The sequence below is a fragment of the Lactuca sativa genome, chromosome 8, assembly GCF_002870075.4.
Source record: "Lactuca sativa cultivar Salinas chromosome 8, Lsat_Salinas_v11, whole genome shotgun sequence".
In the NCBI taxonomy this organism is placed as follows: domain Eukaryota; kingdom Viridiplantae; phylum Streptophyta; class Magnoliopsida; order Asterales; family Asteraceae; genus Lactuca; species Lactuca sativa.
In genome coordinates this window covers 297,128,280-297,154,887 of record NC_056630.2, presented here as the reverse complement: position 1 = coordinate 297,154,887, position 26,608 = coordinate 297,128,280, and positions in this window count along the sequence as shown.

The following is a 26,608-nucleotide window of genomic DNA, read 5'->3' as shown; positions in this document are numbered from 1 at the left end:
TACCTCTTTGATGTAGAAAGTCTTCATGAAGCTTGAGTGCCTAGTGCCCCAAGTGTGACACCTCAAATGGTTCACCCAACACCAAATACACTTGGAATAACTTGAGAGAAATCTACACTTCATGAAATCGGCTAGCCCTTTCTTACTCTCTCTAGTGGCCGATTTTCTTGAATTATATGATGCTTATATAGTTAGGGTTACACCATGTAAACCGTAATTGACATGACCTTTCATTTCCATGATCCATGGGTGCAAATACACCATGGAGCATCCATGGAGAACAATATGGGTTTTAGCCCAACTAGATAATCCATGGAGCATTAGCCCACTATATAAGTATGGATGATTTACACAAGCAACCCATATATTTAATTAGTCTTCTTTTGATCACTTAATTAATCCTAGATTAATTCTTGATCAATACTAATTAAATAATATTATTATTCTTATTATTAATATACTAGAACTTATAATATATTAATAACCATAAGTGTCTTATTTCTCTCATTATAGTCTATCCAAGTGCATGATGCCATGCAACCCAAATGGACCATGCCGGGTCGGGTCAAGTCTTACCAATTATAGTTATGGACTTAGACATTAATCCAACAGTCTCCCACTTGGATAAGTCTAAAACTAATATTGCGTATGACTTCAGGAACCGACTGGCAATCGTAGCTCTCAAAAGCTTCTGTCGAACTCTGACCTTTGTCAGTGACTTGTCCATTAGATAAGGGATCATATATTCCTCCATTCTAGATATCATATGGACTAAGACATGGATTATAATCATTCTCTCTGTCCATTTGTTGTATCCCGATTTCTGATTTATGATGACTGACTAATTGAACAAATCAAATCAGTCCTGGCCTAGCCGAGCACTTCCATTTGTCATCATCAAATCATCGAGGGGCCCACAGAGATCGCTTTTATCCCGAAGGTAAAAGGAATGGATAAACTTCGACTCATATGGCTTGTTCTACTACTTGTTGAATCATACACAAAGACACATTTTATAGCACCGAGTTACCAAATGCGTTTTCGTGCAATCAATGTACTATCAACTCATAGTAACAACTCATATCTCTAGGTTTGAAGAATATAAGATATTATCGTCTCATGATCACTCGTGATAAAATCCATGAAGTGATTCCAATGAGCACGGGTTGAATCCAATACTCAGAACTTATGAGCACTCATGAGTGTTGTAGGCCTTTGTCCAACACTTTAGACCTCTACAAGCCAACCCATGACAGTCTTAATTCATATCTACTTCCAACATATGACCGACTGTGGATGGTTTGAATAACTTAGTCATTCCAGAAGAATAACCTAGTTTATTCGGGAAGTCAAAACATGCAAAGTGAAACACAATAATAATTGAATCCAATATGGTATCAAAACCCATAAACATAAATAAAATACCTTTTATTTATCACCATATGATACACATTATTCATTGTATACTGTTTTAGCTATCAACTTTATTCTTGAATTTAAAACAATAGTTGTCCCATGCTCCAAGCATGTACACTATGCTTTCTAAACACTAGTCATGCCACACACCAAGTATGCATACTATGTTTGTCTATGATCTTTACTTTGTGAACTAGATCAATCGAACATAGCTTCAATGATTCTCTTTTCACACTCCCAAATCCTTACTGCAAATGCAAGAATTCCAAATTCATGCCATTTACTAAAATCTGTTAGATTCTAATCTTATATGCATTGAACCTCTTGTAATGATTATGCACAAAGTTAGAAGGACTTGACAACAATCATTACAGAGCATTCCAAAGGAGATCAGCTCCTTGGGAACATCCTTCGTGCATTAAGTTTCCTAATCTTAAACAGATTGAAAATTCTAACTTTGAAACATTTCCAGATTCCATTTTGACTATCACTTCTGAACAAGAGTTGCCTCCTTCCAGATTATGTCAATATGTTCCTTCCAGAATTATCACTATACTTCTAACTGTCCTTGAGCAACCAATCTTTGGTAAACCTTAGATTGTCCTCGACAATTGTTTAATCCTTTTAGTCATATCCAGTTCTAAACCTTTTTCCCTTCTTAATGCCCCACGCATTTGGAAAATTTTAGAAAGGATGAATATATAGCACATGTAATCGATCCTATATCCGAAGCATATGGGACACGATTCATGATGTCTCACATAAAGACCAAACCAGTCTTTTGCTATAACATTTCCATTTCTATTTGCCAAGTTCTCATAATTCAGATTATGAAAAGGGATGTCGTAATCATAATAGAATTTTAGAACGCAATTAATGGACCCATATACAGAATTTCCTTATGTTGATCCATTCCAACATGAAATTCATATATATATATATATATATATATATATATATATATATATATATATATATATATATATATATATATATATCCTTGACTAAATGATTAAAACCTCACGATCTAAGCTTATAGATTTGAGATGAAGTATAATTTCCTCTCCCTTAATTATAGCAAAACAACTTTTCCCAATTGAAACCTTTTGTTTTCTATAATTAACATTGCTAACTTGCAATACTTGTCATAATTATCATGCTCCCGCTAACATGATGATTATTAGCATAACACTTATGCTCCCACTAGCTTTGACATGTACTCAGAAATCAGCTGGACTTCTAGAAATCAGTACTTCATTGACTTTCTTACCAAAGTTCAGATTTCTGATACTAGATTGTTTTGATAAGACTTTATCAAAATCATACACCTTCCCTTAGATAGCACACTTGTGTGTCTAAACAATTATGAAGAGGGATGCCGTAATCATAATGGTTAGACCTTTTTGCCACTTCTCGCAAGTCCAGGTTAGTGTGCCGGTAAACCACACACGCACCACTAACGACTTTGAGAATGCAAATATCACAATTGCTATCTAACTAAAATCTACTTAGTGAAAGTGTTTCCTCACCATCATTTTCATGAATCGGAGAGAAACCTTATGACACTTAGATTTTTATGGTGTATGTGTTCTTATCCATGTGAATTGTCAAAACCATGGTCACAAGACAAGGATAATGACAAATCCAAACTCATATGGATTGAACTCAATCTTGACTTCTTGCCACCTGGCAGCTCAAGGGCCTGCCATTGCTTCCAAGTTGTTGTGCAACACATTGAGAACTCTAAGAACTCATATGCAAAGCCAACTTTAATTGGAATGGGCACAGAATATGTCAACACGATAGGTTATAAACCTCAAGTCGTGTGCTAGTGAAGAACTTCAGGTTCTATTCTTGATTAGTTCTTGAGACTTTCAAGACCTTTAAGACTCCTACTGTCCTCTTGACCTATAAGACTCCCTTGTCAAACATCCAAGAGATAGTGTGGATTCTAATCAAGACAAACACTTCACACAAATGGCCTAAGTTGGTCTTTGTTTTATCCAAAACATCACAACTTACCAATTTCAAATGAACAACAGTAGAAAACTTTTACACTTACATTTGACAAGTGTTTTAAACCTCCTTTAAGACATGTCACTCAAGTTACAATCTTGTAGTATGACTCTAAGACTTGTATTGGAACGAAGTATGAATCATCTTCTTGATTTAACCATTTCAATAATTCAAGATCCCTCTTCTTAGTCATAAGAATGCACTAAGATTTCCTTAGAGAACTAATTGTGCTATGGTTTCTTAATCATTAAGATGATCACAAAAACTGATACTAAAGTACTCTCCCGTCTTTTCAGATTTGAGAAACTTTTATCCTTCTGCCTAATTTGATTCTTCTTATTCGCTCTGTCATACATTGGAACCTTTTTCCAATGTCTCAGAATTACACTTAAGCTTGTAAGTATAATCATATTTACTGAGCTTTAGTAAACTATGACGAATAGTTTTATCAATCTTTTGTGGTGGACTTGACCAGTGCACAAGAATGTGTACTCGATCCCTTAGTCCTTCACTTGACTCACACATCCATGTGAACAAGTAATTAGTCTTAATTTTCCAATACTTGAAAGTTCTCATTCATCATGCTATACCCCTTACAGGATTCCAAGTCCCGGTCCAAATGAAACTTGGGTGATGAGAATCTTTCCTTATTTGGTAAATTTTGACATTATCATAAATGAAAGAATCAATTTCATATTTCCACTCTTGCTATTAATGGAATCATATAAGCAACAATTCTTTTTCTCAAATGCCATAGTAAGGATATTTTAAAATAAATAAAATCAAAAATTTTTCTTTTATTCTAAAACTTTGCGGAAAAACTTATCCTTACAGTGCAAAAGCACACGAAAACTTTGTTGTTATCTATTCCTAAGCAATATCTCATAACTCCTAAGAAGTAGCTCAAGAATCCAATCTTCAAACTACGCGATAGAAATCCATCTATGCGATCAGATTCAGCATATTCTTTCTTTAAGTTTCTTCACTTTTCTTTGATTCTTAAAACATCACCATGTGACCCAGTCACATCATGTATCAAGAATCTCAGAATAGAAACTTAACAGAGTTAGATAATGGACTTTACCTGATGTAGAGTCAAACTTATTGACTTTAACCTCCTTAGGTAAATTTGGCAGCTTCGCAACCAATGCCCCTTTCTTTGGCAATATAAACATATGGACCTTTTGATAATGGTACACGGGACTATCACAGACTTAGCTTTTCTCTTTAACATTTGGTCAACCAACTTGACTATGGCCGATCCCTTTCCATTGGGAAGAGAATGCTTTTCTGGATTTCCTGTGTCACTATTGTCAATGTCCATCAAGTTTTAAGGAAGTTGATCTTAACAAATAGATAAGATCATTAAGGGTCTTGTCATAGTCTGTTTCATAGGTGTCCCAAAGGAACTCACTATGTGACTTAGAAAGTGATTGAACCACCAACTTTCTCAAGACTTTGACACCCAACTCTCACGGCTTGTCAATATGTGACTACATCTCCAAGACGTGACCATACCTAGACCTTGCCTTGCCAATTGGGCTTGAGTGACCTTAAACTTTTCAAGAACTTGTGGGTTGGGGAGAATAATTGGAGGAGGTGAATGAAGTATGATTTCCAAGGGACATCATCTTCATTTAGGAAAGCTTGTTTCAAGAGATTTGGGAAGATCATAAATGTCTAAACCAGACATCTTTTGGGAGATATTCAAGATAGTTGATCTCAAGTCCTTAATATGACACCCAATATGAAATATTAAGGCTAGGACCCAACAAACTATTTTATAACTTAGAAGAGGGATGCCGTAATCCAAGCTATAAAATATTTGAAGGTAGGTGAATGACGATTCACCAATTTCCACCAATATAAACGAAATGTATTATTAGGTTTTAATTGGTTTTTGAAACTCCTAGATATTTGAGATTCATTGAACTGTTCAATGGCATGTTTCAATCTCGAGTGTGCCCTTCAGGTTTTGTGACTGGGATGCCGATGATCACAAAACAAAGTGTGAAGTAACCATGCAAATTACTTGGTACCCTTAAGTGTTTACCCCTCAATCGATGTGCCGGTTAACCACACACGCTCCATCGATACTATGATAAACATTAAGTTACCCTTTGCCTACCTTATTAAATACGAGTTAGTATGCCGGTTAACCACACACGCTCCAATAACCGACTTAAACAAAGTGCAAAGTGTAATTTCATGGATTAGCACCTTATTCACATTTTTCCTAAGTAACTAAGATTGGGAATTATTAAGAGTTTACTTACTTAGTATTTATCATTAATACTTTTGTCACACCCCAAAACCAAGAACGGCGGAAACGTTCTGGGGCGGAGGACGTCATGTATAATATCACAACAATGTAAAGTAGTAAACAAGCAACAACATCACCCATTGCATTAATAATATAATATAATTATTATACAAATTTGTGCTGTCAAATTTTGATAAACACTAAAGCAGAAATCAAAATGAAAGATAAGTCTTGAACAAGCTCCATCTTCCTTTCTCCTTGCATCGGTACCTGTCTATGATGACCTGAGGATACAAGTAATTTTGAAAGTGAGTATCAGCTTTGAAACTGGTGAGATCATAAGTATTTAGTGTCTTAATTTGTATGTAAAAATTTGTAAGTCTATGTATTGTAAGTATTGAAAGTGTATATGAACTGTAAGTGTTTGAAAAACCCTAGAATCCCTATGATTCCTACTAGTATATGAAGGTGTCTTCTACCAAGACCTAACTATTCTGAATGTAGTCTTCTACCAAGACCTAACTGCTATGAATGTGTGTCTCTTGTAAGAGTATGCATGTTCCCAAGTATAACTATCATTATCCAAAAATATAGTTTCTACATTACCATGCGTCGTGTGAATGTTCACGAAGTGAATGTAATGGGAAAATGAAATAGTACTATGGTGTAGTGCTATAAGAACTACTGCCGTACTAACTACCTTAAACCAGATTTATATTAAGGCATTATGTGATAAATTGTACCATACTATAGACAAGTAACAATGGCAATGTATAGTCGAAAATAAGGTATGACATTTGGCACCCGCAGACCTGCAGGTCACGCTGTAGCTAGCAGCAAGGTGTAGGATTGTCAATCCAGTATAGATCTATATGCAAACTCATGCTCTCCCTCCAAGAGACTCTAGCTACAAATCGGTTTATGACATTTAAGTCATGCTCTGATTTAAATCACAATAATTAACGTATTCTTGTATATGTACTGTAATGAACTGTTCTAGCTGTAATGTACGTGCTCTCTACCTAGCAAGTATAGTAATGTAATCATTCTAGTATAGTTGTATATGTTCTATTCCCAGTATAGTTGTATATGTAATGTACTGTAATGTTCAAGAAAGTATTGACTCATGAATGAACTTACTCATTGTATGATGTCGCGTTCTAGTAATTGTTCTAGTATCTTCCTAAAATACCCATATGGTAGTTTACTAGTAATCTAACTGGTACGTATGAGCATGGATGTATACCCTTGCTACCCAAGGGCATATGATGAACTGGAAGGACCTTTTACGACTATATATGTACACATGATATATAACTAATATTTAAACGACTTTCGGACAAATACCCGATATCCCACCAGACCACATCTCAAGCGCGAAAAGGAAATAGGGTGGATAGCCTTCCTAAGTCTTTTAAACATTTCTTATATAACTATACATATAGAGGTATGCAATTTATAATATAAAAGCATAAATAAGTTTTGAAACATAAATATTATTTTAAGAAAAGATCGACCTGATGTCAATCTATAAAACAATTTGAAGGCATAAGTTTGATAAAACAATGTAAGTATAAGGAAACATTTGTTTGAAACACAGTTGTAAATAAGTTTGAAAGGTAATGTACAGAGTCAGATGCACAGTGTAATAAGGAGTTTAAAACATATAAAATGCTTATAAAAATCATTTGAAGGAGACTGTTTGGTAAAACGGCTATTGAGTAGCCAAATCATTTGAATGCTGTATATTAATCACATGTGATTGACGTAATAAGTAGCATAATTCTACTTACTAACCACATGTGATTGACATCATAAGTAGCATGATTCTACTTGTATCCCCCCCATAAAACATTTAAAAATAGTTTAAAACATTAGTTAAGGGGTATGAACTCACCTGCAGTAAGTGACTGGAATTGAACGGACTGTTATCGTAAGGAAGGATCGGGTAAGTGCTTGGTGTCAAGTGAAGACTTAGACACACACAATGATCCTAATTACATATGAAAACTTATGTATATAAATAATTAGTGATTATAACACTAATTATACAAGTATAAACATTTAAACACGAGGAAAACACTTTTGGTCAAGTGCTAGGAGGCTAATGGGTTGCAACAAAGGAGTGCAATGCCCCTAATGGGAGGTTAAGGTCTAATGACCATGTTCTTTGGAGTTTATGGCCCAAGGGAGTAAACTCCTGGCCGTAAACTCTCAACCAAGTCCCTAAATGGTGCCTACTAATTGTACAACTCATGTGGTGAATTGCTTCAGGGCTATAACAAGTGTTTGGGTGCCATATTAACTCCTTTTGGGAGTTTACGGCCTTGGGAACATATTCCCTTGGAGTTTACAGCCGTAAATTCCCTTGGGAGGGTTTTTATGGTGTTTTCAAGTGCTACATGATTTCTTGAATAAGCATAGCTTGGTGGTTTAATCCTTTGGGTAGTTTAGGGCATAGATAATACTCCTATGAGGAGTTTACGGCCAAAAGGCCATATCCCTTAGAGTTTACGGTCGTAAACTCTCATGGGATGGGTGTTTTAATTCTTTCAAGTCTCTTGCTCAAGTAGGATAAATTCTAAACATTTGTTTAAGGCTATGGAGGACCCTAGGCACACTTTGGTGCCCTTATGTGGTGTTTACGGCCTAAGAGTATTCCTTGGCCGTAAACTCCGTTTAAGGGGGTGATTTTGTTGTTTTAAAGTCCACAAACTAGCTAAAAGTAATTGAGGGTTAATGTCTAAAGCCTTAGGGGTGATTAGGGCACATTTAAGCCCTTGAATTTGGTGTTCACGGTCCAAGAACTCTTGGGCCGCAAACACCCTAAGCTAGCTGTTCTTGATTGATTTCTAGTCTCAGAAGATCATACATATTATCCTAAACTAGTTACCTAACAAGGAAATGGGACTAGATGGCCTTTAAGCTTCATTTTGGAGTTTAGTCCCCAAGAACGTTCTTGGGCGGTAAGCTCCCGAATTACATATATTTGGTATACAATCTATGTTATTAAGCATAAAACAAGCATTATAACATAACTAGAGAAGTGTACTCATGATTTGGGATGAAAACCTGAAGATCCGTGAGAGAGAAAAGGGCTTTTCTTTAGTTGGAAACGTGAATAATGAATGAATTTAGTTCAGAAATCTATTTATAGTCCTGAAATATTTTTTGGCAGAAAATATTTTTATTCCGGAATTGGACTATAACATTATGAAGTTTTGAAATGATCAAGTTTCACAAACCCAGGAGCATCCACTCTCCTGATATCTCCTTTAGTGTAAAATCCTGAAAACTGTCAAACTTACACTCGGAGTCTGAATTTTCACTGTAACTGTTCTACTTCTATTGGCTTGATGTGGTTTGTTCAGAATGGAAATTTCGGGTTGTCACATCATCCCCCCGTTGAAGGGAATTTCGTCCCGAAATTAGAATTTAGGCAAGGAAGTATGCACGAGTGATCGAGTCGTGAGGAGGAAACTTCCTAATCGATTGGTTCTAGCGCACCTAAGTGAAATCAGGTTCTCGGTTGGCATTCCAACGCACCTTCACTAACTGGCGACAGCGTTGCTTCGTCCGCTTGCCCTCTCGGTCGAGGGTCACTACGGTTCTAATACGAAGGCGAGGATCTCGACGAGTGGACTTTCAAGAGTCTTAACGGAAAGGTATGGTTTCACGATCGAGACGCGAAGAGTAGGATGTACGTGACTGAGTTTGCGGAGTAGGTCTAGTTTGTGCGAGGCACATGACCGATTCTGATAAGAATCTCGGAGGTCCTGTCTATCTTGGATTTAGCTTTCCACGCTTTATGAAGCATATTAAGCCTTTCCCAGAGTGAGTTAACCTAAAGAGCTTGGTCACTCATTTGGAATTCCAAGGTTCCTTTTCTTGCTTAACTTCCCAGTCAAAGGCCACCCCTTCCTGGGTCAATGTCGTACGAGTTTCTGTAGCTTGCGAGGAGTTCTGAATGAACTAAGACGGTAGGTCGGTAAGACCTAGAATTTGGCGAATGACTGTCGGTGTCTCTGGTGTCGACAAGTGCTCAACGGTTTTGACAAATTGAAAGAGTGCTCATAATTTCTCACATTGCTAACAGTGTGTCACAGAAATTTGACTCTTCAATTTCAAAACTCATGCCTAGAGAACTTCGCTAAAGTTCCTCTGTAGGAAATCATTCTATGGGTTTTCTTCTTACTACGAGGGTAGATAAGTAAGTCATTACGTGGAGATATGACGAACTGATCCAAGTAAGAAAGACGTACCCTATTCATTTAGCTCATGAAAACTATGGGCGTACTGGTCCTGTCCGAAGGGTATCACTACGGACTCGAAGTGTCCGCATGGAGTTCAGGAGATAGTCCTAAGGACATCTTTCCCTAACACTCGAACTGGTAATATTCGGATCTCAGATCCATTCCTGGAAGTAGTTTCTTTCTTTGCATTTGCTCAACCATTTCGTCTACGCGAGGCAGAGATAACGATTTCTAATGAAAATTCTTGACAGAGTCCTCGATAACCGAGGTACATACAATGCGATCCGTCGATCTCTGGAAGAATATGACCGGGGTTTTCCAGGGTGAGAAGCCTAGTCTTCTAATTCTAATTCTGTGTAGTTCGCTAAGTTGTCTGTACTGTTCTTGTATCTCCGTAGATGTTTAGACTGTAGGGCGATCTGTTTACGGAAGTCATACTGGGTTCTAAGTTTGTTCACTTGACGATGTGATTACTCGTATACTTAGGCAGTTCTCCGTCCTGAAGTTCATTTTAGAATTCATACCTGGCTTCACGATCACAATCTCGTGTATACGAGTCGTATATAATTAAGATTGAAAAGGTAGTCGAATAACTGATTCTTCTTTACCCTCACATCCCAATGAGGAAAAGAGTTAAAGCGAAATCATCAATTCTAAACCTATAGAACCTTGATTATATAACACTCTTATGTATACATTCCTCAGTGATAGATCATCCGCATGAATCCTTGGATTGAACTTGACGTACTGCACGAGTGGTACTTCGGGGATTTCTCCGGAAAGAAAAGAACTACGAGGTACTCCTGGCATGAGTACTTTGGGGATTTCTCCGGAAAGAAAAGAACTAAGAGGTACTCCTGGCATGAGTACTTCGGGGATTTTTTCGGAAAGAAAATAACTAAGAGGTACTCCTGGCATGATTACTTCGGTGTTATGATATGACGGCTTCGCTGGAAAAGTGATCTAGAAGAAAGAGATGTACGTATGAAGCTGTGTTCGTGAGGATCAAATCGAATCGAGTCGTACGATAATATCGAAATCATACTGAAACTTAAAGACATTTGATTTGAACATAATATGTTTACAGACAAAACACAACCGTGCAACCATGAACAGAGTTACAATACTTTAGACTTACAACAAGACCATTGCTGCGAATAAGGTATACTACAAAAGACAAGTATATGCAGCACGAGAATCCCTATACTGACAGGATCTCGCAAAAGTAAGACTCTAGTTGCACCAGTTTTGGATAGTTTATAAGTTTGTTACAACGAAACACCTAAATTACATTTAACGTGGTTCCGGAGCAGGCTCTCCTGTAGCTATGATCCTGAGAATCTTCCCATCAGCACCCGAGTTCTTTGTTATCGGGCAATCCTTCTTGAAGTGCCCTATCTCACTGCATTGGTGGGATGACTGGCTAGTACTAGCTTTGGTGACGGGATTGCGGTGTTTAGCCAGTGTTATGTGGACACGAGTGCTTTCCTCGTTACTCCACCTTGAAAATTGCTTCTTAAATCGTTTTGCGTTATAACTCATCTTGTGTGTAGGGTCAGTCCCGATGAAAGGGACTTGAGTGATGGGTCATTTCGGTGCTCCACAGTCACGAGCATGGTGCCCTATGTTTAGGCAATTGCAACATTGCATCTCATGGCAAGCCCCATGGTGATGGAAACTACACTTATCACACTTCGGGAGTTTTCCCTCGTATGGCCTGCTTGGTACGGGAATGGCAGGGGTTTCCACTTGCTGCTGTTGTATAGCCAGCCTTTGGGATCTCTTGCGTTCTTTCCGGGCTTGAGCTTTTGTTTCTTGCTCTCTGCTCTTCGGCTTTGCGAGCCTGTGGCTGTTACTGTTTGGCGACTTCCTGGATGGATACCATGATTGGAAACTTCATTCCCATCAGCAACATTGACTGTGCTGATAGTGCTACGGTGCGGAAGGACCGCGGTTACGGCAGCCACCACGGCATCTGTAACTGCTGTTTGAAAGGTAGCGGCGTCCATAGGAAAAGCGGAGGTTTCGCGGTTCGACTGATTGCTTCCGGATGATGACATCATTCTGTAACACGAAAGATAAGGATTGGATTTTGTGAGCGATTCTGGTTGACCCTGATGTACTTAGATTGTTCATGTAAAGAGTACGGCTATGTTCTTGAAAGATTGACCTACATCCCTATGATGCAGTCCTAGTACGGAATGGAAGTATGTTCGCGAAGGTTTGACCTACATCCCTATGATGCAGTCCTAGTAACGGGTGGAAGTAAGTTCGTGGAATGGTCTTAAGATGTTTGTTGTTCAAGCTGAGGTATCGTGGTTTGGTGAATAACAAGATCCAACCAAAGAAAGAGACTTGGAAATGTCTCCGGATCTAACTTGCTATAGTCCAATGACTTGACTAAAGTATGTTTCAGATAGACCCCAATGAAAGTATGATAAGAGTACTTGAATGAAGAATGACACAAAAGTTAGCCGACTGTCAATGTCTTTGATATTCACGATGTAAAGATTCGGGAAAATTGTCACACCCCAAAACCAAGAACGGCGGAAACGTTCTGGGGCGGAGGACGTCATGTATAATATCAAAAACAATGTAAAGTAGTAAACAAGCAACAACATCATCCATTGCATTAATAAAATAATTATTATACAATTGTGTTCTGTCAAATTTTGATAAACACTAAAGCTTAAATCAAAATGAAAGATAAGTCTTGAATAAGCTCCATCTTCCTTTCTCCTTGCATCGGTACCTGTCTATGATGACCTGAGGATACAAATAATTTTGAAAGCGAGTATCAGCTTTGAAGCTGGTGAGATCATAAGTATTTAGTGTCTTAATTTGTATGTAAGAATTTGTAAGTGTAAGTATTGTAATTTGTAAGTGTAAGTATTGTAAGTATTTGAAAAACCCTAGAATCCCTATGATTCCTTCTAGTACGTGAAGGTGTCTTCTACCAAGACCTATCTGTTCCGTGTGTGTGTGGCTCTTGTAAGAGTATGTATTTTCCCAAAGTATAACTATCATTATCCAAAAATATAGTTTGTACATTTATGTTTAAGTGAGGTTATCACTAAAAATATGTAATGGAAAAATTAACATAGTACTAAAACGTAGTTCTAAAAGGACTACTACCGTACTAACTACCTTAAGCCGGATTTTAGGCATAGGCACTATGTGATAAATTGCGCCATACTATCGACTGTAACAACGAAATACGAATGGTCGTAATAACGGAATGACGTTTGGCACCCGTAGATCTGCAGGTCCCACTGTAGCTGGCAGTAAGGTGTAGGATGGTCAATCCAGTATAGATCTATACACAAACTCATACTATGGACTGGTTACATCGACATAAGAATGGTCGAAATTAATGTATGACGTTTGGCACCCGCAGACCTGTAGGTCCCGCTGTAGCTAGCAGCAAGGCGTAGGATAGTCAATCCATTATAGAATCTATACGCAAACTCAACGCTCCCCCTTCAAGAGACTCTGGCTGCAACTCACGTCATGAGGTTTTAAGTTATGCTCCGATTTAAATCACAGTAATTAACGTATTCTCGTATATGTAATGTAATGTACTGTTCTAGCTGTAATGTGATGAACTGTTCTAGCAGCTATAGCAATGTAAGCGTTCTAGAGAGTATAGTAATGTAAGCGTTCTAGCAAGTATAGTAATGTAAGCGTTCTACTATAAATGTATATGTAATGTACAGTAATGTTCTAGAAAGTATTGACTCATGAATGAACTGACTCATTGTATGATATCGCGTTCTGTTAATGGTTCTAGCATCTTCCTGAACTACCCATATGGTAGCTTACTAGTAATCTAAGTGGTACGTATGGACGTGGATGTATACCCTTGCTACCCAAGGGCATAGGATGAAACTGGAAATACCTTTTATGACTATATATGTACATATGATATATAACTAATCTTTAAACGACTTTCGGACGAATACCCAATATCCCACCAGACCACATCTCAAGGCGCGAAAAGGAAATAGGGTGGATAGTCTTCCTAAGTCTTTTAAACATTTCTTATATAACTATACATATAGAGGCATGCAATTTATAATATAGAAGCATAAATAAATTTTGTAAGACATCTGAAATATTAGTATTATTTTAAGAAAATATCGACTTGATGTCAATCTATAAAACAATTTAAAGGCATAAGTATGATAAAACAGTTTTGAGTATAAGGAAAACATCGTTTGAAACACAGTTGTAAATAGGTTTGAAACGCAATGTACAGAGTAAGATGTATAGTGTAATAAGTAGTTTAAAACATATAAAATGTTTATAAAAATCATTTGAAGGAAACCATTTGGTAAAACGGCTAATGAGTAGCCAAATCTTTTGAATGCTGTATATTAATAACATGTGATTGATGTAATAAGTAATATAAGCCTACTTACTAATCACATGTGATTGACATATTAAGTAGCATGATTCTACTTGTACCCCCCCATAAAACATTTAAAATAGTTTAAAACATTAGTTAAGGGGTATGAACTCACCTGCAGTATGTGACTGGAATTGAACGGACTGTTATCGTATGGAAGGATCGGACAAGTGCTTGGTGTCAAGTGGAGGCTTAGACACACACAATGATCCTAATTACATATGTAGACATATGTATATAAATAATTAGAGATTTAATCACTAACCATACAAGTATAAACATTTAATCGCGAGGACAACACTTTTGGTCAAGTGCTAGGAGGCTAATGGGTTGCAACAAAGGAGTGCAATGCCCCTAATGGGAGTTTAAGGTCAAAAGACCATATTCATTAGAGTTTACGGCCCAGGGGAGTAAGCTCCTGGCCGTAAACTCTCAACCAAGTCATGAAATGGAGTTTAGAAGTACTACAACCTTAGAGGGGAATTGTTTCAAGGCTATACAAGTGTTTGGGCACCACATTGACTCCTTTGGGGAGTTTACGGCCCAAAGACCCTTTTCCCTTAGAGTTTACGGCCGTAAACTCCCTTGGGAGGGTCCTTATTGTTCTTTCAAGTCTCCAACAATTCTAGGAACAAGTCTAGGCTTCAACACTTGGCTTAAGGAAGGTTTAAGGCACTAAATGGAACCATTTGATGGAGTTTACGGCCATAGAACTCTTTGGGCCGAAAAATCCCTCACATATGAGGTTCTAAGAATTTTAACTAGCCCAAAACTCATCTAGGTACTTGCCCTAAAAGTCTCTTGGCCTAAGGAAGTGTCTAAGGTGTCCTTTGACCCCTTAATAGGAGTTTACGGCCCAAGAAATACTCTTGGCCGTAAACTCTTCAACACTTATGCTTTTCATGTGTTTTCTAGGTCCTAAACCCATTAAGGTGCTTGCTAAAAATGAAGACTAAGCCCTAGGAAGAGTTTGAAGGGGTTTTGGCCCTAAATCTTGGAGTTTACGGCCTAAGGAGCATCTTGGCCGTAAACTCCCTTCCAAAGTTGGTTTCTAATTGTTTTGTTGGTCTAAGACATGAGTTTAAGGCTTCTAGGTTCTTGTTCTAAGGCTAAAGGAACACTAGGCACTCATTTGTGCCCTTTACTTGGAGTTTACGGCCCAAGAGGTGGTTCCTTGGCCGTAAACTCCTCAAACTAAGTGGTTTTGATTTGTTTCTAGCCTCAAATGATCATACAATAAGTCCTTAGTTAGATGCCTAACACGGAAATGGGACTAGGTGGCCTTTAGGCTTGATTTTGGAGTTTACTCCCCAAGAACGTTCTTGGGCGGTAAACTCCCGGATCTTGTACTTTGGACATGTAAATAATGTTATTAAGCATATAAAAAGTATTAAAACACATCTACAAAAGTAGACTCACAATCTGGGATGAAAACCCGAAGATCCGTGAGAGAGTATTCGGCTTTTCTCAAATTGGAAATCAAATAATGAACCAATTTGGTTCAGAATTCTATTTATAGTTCTGAGATTTTTGGAAGAAAATATTTCTATTCTCGGAATGGATTCTAATGACCTAGAGTAATGGAATTACAGTGTTGCACATAATCCTAGTGCATACACTCTCCTAATAACCCCTTAGGTGTAAAACCCTAAAACTGCCAAACTTATTCCATAAGTCTGAATTTTCACTGTAACTGCTCTAGTTCTATTGGATTGAAATGGTTTGATTTAGAATAGAAATTTTGGGTTGTCACATCATCCCCCTGTTAAAGGGAATTTCGTCCCGAAATTAGGATTTAGGCAAGGAAGTATGCACGAATGATCGAGACGTGAGGAGGAAACTTCCTAATTGATTGGTTCTAGCGCACTTATGTGAAATCGGGCTCTCGGTTGGTATCCCAACGAACCTTCACTAACTGGCGACGAGGTTACTTCGTCCGCTTGACTTCTCGGTCGAGGGTCATTACGGTTCTAGTACGAAGGCGAGGATCTCGACGAGTGGACTTGCAAGAGTCCTAACGGAAGGTATGGTTTCACGATCGAGATGCGAAGGGTAGAATGCACGCTACTGAGTTTGCGGGGTAGGTCTAGTTTGGACGAGGCACAGGACCGATTCTGATAAGAATCTCGGAGGTCCTAACTATATCGGATTTAGCCTTCCACGCTTTACGAAGCGTATTAAGCCTTTCCCTAAGTGAGTTATCTTTAAAGAACTTGGTCACTCACTTGGAATTTCAAAGGTTCCTTTTCTTCTGTAACTTCCCAGTCAAAGGCCACCCCTTGCTGGGTCAAAGTCGTACGAGTTTCTGTAGCTTGCGAGGAGTTTTGAATGAACTAAGGCGGTAGGTCGGTAAGACTTAGAGTTTGGCGAAAACTGTCGGTGTCTCTAGTGTTGATGAATGCTCAACTGTTCTGGCAAATTGAAGAAGTGCTCAAAATTTCTCACATTACTAACAGTGTGCCATAGAAATTTGACTCTTCAATTTCAAAACTCGTGCCTAGAGAACTTCACGAGAAGTTCCTCTGAAGGAATGTTCCCATGGGCTTTCTTCTTACTACGAGGGTAGATAAGTAAGTCATTTCATGGAGAAATGAAGAATTGATCCAAGTAAGAAGGACGTAACCCTATTCATTTAGCTCACGAAAACCATGGGCGTACTGGTCCTATCCGAAGGGTATCACTACGGACTCGAAGTGTCCGCATTGAATTTGGAAGATAGTCTTCCAGACATCCTTCCCTAACACATCGAACTGGTGATATCCGGATCTCAGGTCCATTCCTGGAAGTAATTCTTTCCTTACGTTTGCTCAACCATTTTGTCTATGCGAGGCAGAGATAACGATTTCTATGGAAATCTTTGACGGAGTCCTCGATATTCGAGGTACATACAATGCGATCCGTTGGTCTCTGAAAGAATCTGACCAGGGTTCTCTAGGGTGAGAAACCTAGTCTTCTAATTCTACTTCTGTGTAGTTCGCTAAGTTGTTTGTACTGTTCTGGTATCTCCGTGGGTGTTTAAACTATAGGGTGATCTGTTTTCGGGAGTCGTACTGGGTTCTAAGTTTGTTCACATGCCGATGTGATTACTCGTATACTTAGGCAGTTTCTCCGTCCTGAAGTCCATTTTAGAATTCATACAAGGTTTCACAATCACAATTTCGGGTATACGAGTCGTATATAATTAAGATTGAAAAGGTAGTTGAATAACTGATTCTTCTTTAAGCTCGCATCCCCTCGGGGAAAAAGAAGTTAAAGTGGAATCATCAATTCTAAACCTGTAGAAGCTTGATTATGTATAACTCTTACGTATTCCTTCCTTAGTGATAGATCAATCGCACAAATTCCTGGATTGAAGTTGACGTACTGCACGAATGGTACTTCGGGGGTTTCTTTGGAAAGAAAATAACTAAGAGGTACTCCTGGAATGAGTAGTTCGGCGTTTTGATATGACGTCTTCGCTGGAAAAGTGATCTAGAAGATAGAGATGTACGTATGAAGCTGTTTTCGCGTCAATCAAATGGAATCTGATTGTATGATAATGTCGGAATCATACGGAAACTTTAAAGACATTAGAATTAAACATAAGACGTTTACAGACAAAACACAACCGTGCAACCATGAACCAGAGTTATAGTACTTTCAGATTTACCACAAGGCTATTTCTACGAATAAGATATACAACAAAAGACAAGTATACGCAGCACGAGACTCCCTATACAGACAGGATCTCACAGAAGGTAAGACTCTAGTTGCATTAGTTCTAGATAGTTTATAAGTCTGTTACAACGAAACGCCTTAATTACATTAACGTGGTTCCTGAGCAGGCTCTCCTGCAGATGTGATCCTGAGAATCCTCCCATCTACGCCAAAATTCTTTGTTATCGGGCAATCTTTCTTGAAGTGCCCTGTCTCACCACATTGATGGCATGACTGGCTAGTACTAGCTTTGGCGACGGGATTTCGGTGCTTAGCCAATGTTATGTGGACACGAGTGCCTTCCTCGTTACTCCACCTTGAAAATTGCTTCTTAAATCGTTCTACGCTATAACTCATCTTGTGCACAGGGTTATTCTCGATGAAAGGGGCTTGAGTGATGGGTCGCTTCGGTGCTCCACAGTCACGAGCATGATGCCCTATGTTTAGGAAATTGCAACATTGCATCTCCTGGCAAGTCCCATGATGATGGAAACTACATTTATCACACTTCGGGAGTTTTCCCTCATATGGCCTGCGTGGTACGGGAACGGCAGGGGTTCCCACTTGCTGCTGTTGTATAGCCAGCTTTTGGGCTCTCTTGCGTTCCTTCCGGGCTTGACGCTATCGTTTCTTGTTCTCTGCTTTCTGGCTTTGCGAGCCTGTGACTGTTACGGTTTGGTGACTTCCTGGATGGGTATCACGATTGGGAGCTTCGTTCCCATCAGCAGTATCGACTGTGCTGATAGTGCTACGGTGCGCAATGACCGCGGTTACGGCAACCACTACGGCAGCTGTAAATGCCGTTTGAAAGGTAGCGGCATCCATAGTAAAAGTAGAGGTCTCGTTGCTTGGCTGGTTGTTTCCGGATGACGACATGATCCTGTAACATGTAAGATAAGGATTTTATGAGCGATTCTGGTTGACCCTGATGTACTTAGAATGTTCATGTTAGGAGCAAGAGTATGATCTCTAAAGTTTGACCTACATCCCTATGATGCAATCCTAGTAAAGAATGAAAGTATGTTCGCTAAGGTTTGACCTACATTCCTATGATGCAGTCCTGGTACGGTATGGTAGTATGTTCGTAGAATGGTATCAAGACGTTTGTCGTTTGAGCTGAGGTATCGTGGGTTGGTGAATAACAAGATCCAACTACTGAAAGAGACTTGGAAATGCCTCTGGAGATAAATCACCATAGTCCAATGACTTGACTAAAGTATGATTCAGATAGACTCCAATGAAAGTAAGATAAAAGTACTTGAATGAAGAATGACACAAAAGTTAGCCGGCTGTCAATACCTTTGATATTCACGATGTAAAGATTCAGGAAAATGACCTTGTAAAGGTCTTACATCATATCCACGGAAGATAGTTCCTGACAGCATAAAGACCTAACTACAGTACTTACGGTAAAGATAATTTCATAGAAAATGCCACATCGGACATAGACAGAAAGCGATTCCTTTTTTTTTATAAGGGAAAATAAAGTAAAGCGTCTACTACTGGCGACGGTCATCCCTCTGGTGAACTCTTAGTTCAACCAATTGACGTTCCATGTCAAGTAGGTGTCTTTCGCACACCATCTGGCATACTCGGAGCTCTATGACTTCGGCTCGTGATTCAGCCAGTGCTTGCAGCAGGGTTTCATGGTTTCTCACTGATCTCTCGTGAGTATATTCTAGATGAATGGTGTAGAGGGTATGCATTCTAGCATAGGCGACTACTTCTGAAATCAGATGTAGAGCTGTCTTGCCTTGAATCTCCTTTTGGGCCCTTCTGCGGACCAAGATTGGCAAGACTCTATCTGCTGAGCCCCCATTGCTCAAGTCGTAAAAACTTCGGTCACCATCAAATAGCATAAGTTGATCTTGTCCTTGGCTCCCTGTTTCCAAGCATTCCACTCACTCAGGGTCGGGCCATGAAAAGCCAGAAGAGGGTTAGGAATTGGAAAGGAGCTGCTTGGGGTAGGTTCTTAACCTCTGGTTCGGAGTTAGTATCATACGAAAGGTCTTCTTCATGGTGATCATCCAAGGGGATAGGATGATCATTCTCTAGTTCTTCTCCAAACCAACCAGCTATGACTTCATTCGGAAGATACTGGTTGTCAAGGGGATGGAGTTCAGCTATGATTTCTACGCGAGAGTTTAGGGTAAGAGGAAAAATTATTAGACGAACTATCCAGATAATTATTTAGAAAACCTTCATTAGTTACATCGCTATTTGTGAAGTGCATACCAGCTATGTGTAATCTAAACAGGATAGACCTTCGAATAAGTGACCTTAACTCCTTATTCACACAGAATAGGGGTAAGGCAAAATTATCACAAATTCTGAGTCTATAACATCCTAATTACATGTAGCCTCAGTGTATCCACTTAGCAACTATCAACTTTGTAATGAAGATCCCATTTTAATTCTCAAGTATAAAGTACTTATAGTAACACCAAAATACACCTATAGTATTTTAAATTTATTGTTATGTTCTATTGTTCTTATTGTGGTAGGGTTGGTAAGATTTTAGCATTGTTGCAACCACACACTTAAACTTAGGCACATGCTAGTCAATCCTCGGATAATATAGGTGATCAAGCTATATCTTCCCAGTTTTGACCATATGTCTCTAAGCCCACTTGTGTTGCCCAACAATCGTAATTCTTTTGTACTGTCCTAGTGACACTGATTTTAGTATGAATGCAGCACGTATACTTACTTAAATATTTTACTATTTAAAGTATAAATTCTTGGTTAGAGTATTTTTAATCCCTTATGTATTTATAGTTAGTATATCTTTTATGGGTTGATATACTTAATTCACTATAAACAATGCTCTGATACCAATCTGTCACACCCCAAAACCAAGAATGACGGAAACGTTCTGGGGCGGAGGACGTCATGTATAATATCAACAACAATGTAAAGTAGTAAACAAGCAACAACATCATCCATTGCATTAATAAAATAATTATTATACAATTGTATTCTATCAAATTTTGATAAACACTAAAGCATAAATCAAAATGAAAGATAAGTCTTGAATAAGCTCCATCTTCCTTTCTCCTTGCATTGGTACCTGTCTGTGATGACATGAGGATACAAGTAATTTTGAAAGCGAGTATCAGCTTTGAAGCTGGTGAGATCATAAGTATTTAGTGTCTTAATTTGTATGTAAGAATTTGTAAGTGTAAGTATTGTAAGAATTTGTAAGTGTAAGTATTGTAAGTATTTGAAAAACCCTAGAATCCCTATGATTCCTTCTAGTACGTGAAGGTGTCTTCTACCAAGACCTATCTGTTCCGTGTGTGTGTGGCTCTTGTAAGAGTATGTATTTTCCCAAAGTATAACTATCATTATCCAAAAATATAGTTTGTACATTTATGTTTAAGTGAGGTTATCACTAAAAATATGTAATGGAAAAATTAACGTAGTACTAAAACGTAGTTCTAAAAGGACTACTACCGTAGTAACTACCTTAAGCCGGATTTTAGGCATAGGCACTATGTGATAAATTGCGCCATACTATCGACCGTAACAACGACATACGAATAGTCGTAATAATGGAATGACGTTTGGCACCCGTAGATCTGCAGATCCCACTGTAGCTGGCAGTAAGGTGTAGGATGGTCAATCCAGTATAGATCTATACACAAACTCATACTATGGACTGGTTACATCGACATAAGAATGGTTGAAATTAATTTATGACGTTTGGCACCCGCAGACCTGCAGGTCCCGCTGTAGCTAGCAGCAAGGCGTAGGATAGTCAATCCATTATAGAATCTATATGCAAACTCAACGCTCCCCCTTCAAGAGACTCTGGCCGCAACTCAAGTCATGAGGTTTTAAGTCATGCTCCGATTTAAATCACAGTAATTAACGTATTCTCGTATATGTAATGTAATGTACTGTTCTAGCTGTAATGTGATGAACTGTTCTAGCAGGTATAGCAATGTAAGCGTTCTAGAAAGTAGAGTAATGTAAGCGTTCTAGCAAGTATAGTAATGTAAGCGTTCTACTATAAATGTATATGTAATGTACAGTAATGTTCTAGAAAGTATTGACTCATGAATGAACTGACTCATTGTATGATATCGCGTTCTGGTAATGGTTCTAGCATCTTCCTGAACTACCCATACGGTAGCTTACTAGTAATCTAAGTGGTACGTATGGACGTGGATGTATACCCTTGCTACCCAAGGGCATAGGATGAAACTGGAAATACCTTTTATGACTATATATGTACATATGATATATAACTAATCTTTAAACGACTTTCGGACGAATACCCAATATCCCACCAGACCACATCTCAAGGCGCGAAAAGGAAATAGGGTGGATAGTCTTCCTAAGTCTTTTAAACATTTCTTATATAACTATACATATAGAGGCATGCAATTTATAATATAGAAGCATAAATAAATTTTGTAAGACATCTGAAATATAAGTATTATTTTAAGAAAATATCGACTTGATGTGAATCTATAAAACAATTTAAAGGCATAAGTATGATAAAACAGTTTTGAGTATAAGGAAAACATCGTTTGAAACACAGTTGTAAATAGGTTTGAAACGCAATGTACAGAGTAAGATGTATAGTGTAATAAGTAGTTTAAAACATATAAAATGTTTATAAAAATCATTTGAAGGAAACCATTTGGTAAAACGGCTAATGAGTAGCCAAATCTTTTGAATGCTGTATATTAATCACATGTGATTGATGTAATAAGTAATATAAGCCTACCTACTAATCACATGTGATTGACATAATAAGTAGCATGATTCTACTTGTACCCCCCCATAAAACATTTAAAATAGTTTAAAACATTAGTTAAGGGGTATGAACTCACCTGCAGTATGTGACTGGAATTGAACGGACTGTTATCGTACGGAAGGATCGGACAAGTGCTTGGTGTCAAGTGGAGGCTTAGACACACACAATGATCCTAATTACATATGTAGACATATGTATATAAATAATTAGAGATTTAATCACTAACCATACAAGTATAAACATTTAATCGCGAGGACAACACTTTTGGTCAAGTGCTAGGAGGCTAATGGGTTGCAACAAAGGAGTGCAATGCCCCTAATGGGAGTTTAAGGTCAAAAGACCATATTCATTAGAGTTTACGACCCAGGGGAGTAAGCTCCTGGCCGTAAACTCTCAACCAAGTCATGAAATGGAGTTTAGAAGTACTACAACCTTAGAGGGGAATTGTTTCAAGGCTATACAAGTGTTTGGGCACCACATTGACTCCTTTGGGGAGTTTACGGCCCAAAGACCCTTTTCCCTTAGAGTTTACGGCCGTAAACTCCCTTGGGAGGGTCCTTATTGTTCTTTCAAGTCTCCAACAATTCTAGGAACAAGTCTAGGCTTCAACACTTGGCTTAAGGAAGGTTTAAGGCACTAAATGGAACCATTTGATGGAGTTTACGGCCATAGAACTCTTTGGGCCGAAAAATCCCTCACATATGAGGTTCTAAGAATTTTAACTAGCCCAAAACTCATCTAGGTACTTGCCCTAAAAGTCTCTTGGCCTAAGGAAGTGTCTAAGGTGTCCTTTGACCCCTTAATAGGAGTTTACGGCCCAAGAAATACTCTTGGCCGTAAACTCTTCAACACTTATGCTTTTCATGTGTTTTCTAGGTCCTAAACCCATTAAGGTGCTTGCTAAAAATGAAGACTAAGCCCTAGGAAGAGTTTGAAGGGGTTTTGGCCCTAAATCTTGGAGTTTACGGCCTAAGGAGCATCTTGGCCGTAAACTCCCTTCCAAAGTTGGTTTCTAATTGTTTTGTTGGTCTAAGACATGAGTTTAAGGCTTCTAGGTTCTTGTTCTAAGGCTAAAGGAACACTAGGCACTCATTTGTGCCCTTTACTTGGAGTTTACGGCCCAAGAGGTGGTTCCTTGGCCGTAAACTCCTCAAACTAAGTGGTTTTGATTTGTTTCTAGCCTCAAATGATCATACAATAAGTCCTTAGTTAGATGCCTAACACGGAAATGGGACTAGGTGGCCTTTAGGCTTGATTTTGGAGTTTACTCCCCAAGAACGTTCTTGGGCGGTAAACTCCCGGATCTTGTACTTTGGACATGTAAATAATGTTATTAAGCATATAAAAAGTATTAAAACACATCTACAAAAGTAGACTCACAATCTGGGATGAAAACCCGATGATCCGTGAGAGAGAATTCGGCTTTTCTCAAATTGGAAATCAAATAATGAACCAATTTGGTTCAGAATTCTATTTATAGTTCTGAGATTTTTGGCAGAAAATATTTCTATTCTCGGAATGGATTCTAATGACCTAGAGTAATGGAATTACAGTGTTGCACATAATCCTAGTGCATCCACTCTCCTAATAACCCCTTAGGTGTAAAACCCTAAAACTGCCAAACTTATTCCAAAAGTCTGAATTTTCACTGTAACTACTCTACTTCTATTGGATTGAAATGGTTTGATTTAGAATAGAAATTTCGGGTTGTCACAAAAATGACCTTGTAAAGGTCTTACATCATATCCAGAGAAGATTGTTCTTGACAGCATAAAGACCTAACTAAAGTGCTTAGGGTACAAGATAATTTCATAGAAAATGCCACATCAGGCATAGAAAGAAAAACACGATTACTTTCTAACAAAGGAAATAAAGTAAAGAGTCTACTACTGACGATGGTCACCCCTCTGGTGAACTCTCAGTTCAGCCAGTTGACGTTCTACAACAAGTAGGTGTCTTCCGTACACTCCCTGGTGTACTCGGAGCTCTATGACTTCGGATCGTGATTCAGCTAGTGCTTGCAGCAGGGTTTCATGGTTTCTCTCTAATCTCTCATGAGCATCTTCTTAGACGAATGGTGCGGAGGGTATGCATTCTCGCATCGGCGACAACTTCGGTAATCTGATGTAAGGCTGTCCTGCCTTGAATCTCATTTCGGGCCACTCTACGGACCAAGATTGGCAAGACGCTATCTACTGACCCCCATTGCTCAGGTCGTAAACGCTTTGGTCGCCATTAAATGGCATGGGCTGATCTTGTCCTTGGCTCCTTGTTTCCAATCATTCCACTCACTCAGGGTTGGGCCATGAAAAGCCGGATGAGGGTTAGGAATTGGGAAGGGAGCTGCTCGGGGTAGGTTCTCAACCTCTAGTTCGGAGTTAGCATCATATGAAAGGTCTTCATCATGGTGATCATTCACAGGGACAGGATGATCATTCTCTGGTTATTCTCCAAACCAACGAGCTATGACTTCATTCGGAAGATACTGGTTGCCGAGGGGATGGAGTCCAACTATGTTTTCTATGCGAGAATTTAGGGTAAGAGAATAATTATTCAGAAAACCTTCATTAGTTACATCGCTATTTGTGAAGTGCATACCAGCTATGTGTAATCTAAACAGGATAGACCTTCGAATAAGTGATCTTAACTCCAATTTCACACAGAATAGAGGTAAAGTAAAATTTTCACAGATTCTAAGTCTATAACATCCTAATTACATGTAGCCTTAGTGTATCCACTTAGCAACTATCAAGTTAGTAATGAAGATCCCGTTTTAGTTCTCAAGTATAAAGTACTTATAGTAACACCAAATACTCCTATAGTATTTTAATTTTAATGTTATGTTCTATTGTTCTCATTGTGGTAGGGTTGGTAAGATTTTAGCATTGTTGGAACCACACAATTAAACTTAGGCACATGCTAGTCAACTCTCGGATAATATAGGTGATCAGGCTATATCTTCCCAGTTTTGACCATATTTCACTAAGCCCACTTGTGTTGCCCAACAATCATAATTCTTTTGTGTTGTCCTAGTGACACTGATTTTAGTATGAATGCAGGCACGTATACTTACTTAAATATTTTATTATTTAAAGTATAAACTCTTGGTCAGAGTATTTTTAATACCTTATGTATTTATAGTTAGTATATCTTTTATGGGTTGATATACTTAATTCACTATAAACAATGCTCTGATACCAATCTGTCACACCCCAAAACCAAGAACGGCGGAAACGTTCTGGGGCGGAGGACGTCATGTATAATATCATAACAATGTAAAGTAGTAAACAAGCAACAACATCATCCATTGCATTAATAATATAATATAATTATTATACAAATGTGTTCTGTCAAATTTTGATAAACACTAAAGCATAAATCAAAATAAAAGATAAGTCTTGAACAAGCTCCATCTTCCTTTCTCCTTGCATCGGTACCTGTCTATGATGACCTGAGGATACAAGTAATTTTGAAAGCGAGTATCAGCTTTGAAGCTGGTGAGATCATAACTATTTAGTGTCTTAATTTTTATGTAAGTATTTGTATGTAAAAATTTGTAAATCTATGTATTGTAAGTATTGAAAGTGTATATGAACTGTAAGTGTTTGAAAAACCCTAGAATCCTTATGATTCCTACTAGTATATGAAGGTGTCTTCTACCAAGACCTAACTGTTCTGAATGTAGTCTTCTACCAAGACCTAACTGCTCTGAATGTGTGTCTCTTGTAAGAGTATGTATGTTCCCAAGTATAACTATCATTATCCAAAAATATAGTTTCTACATTACT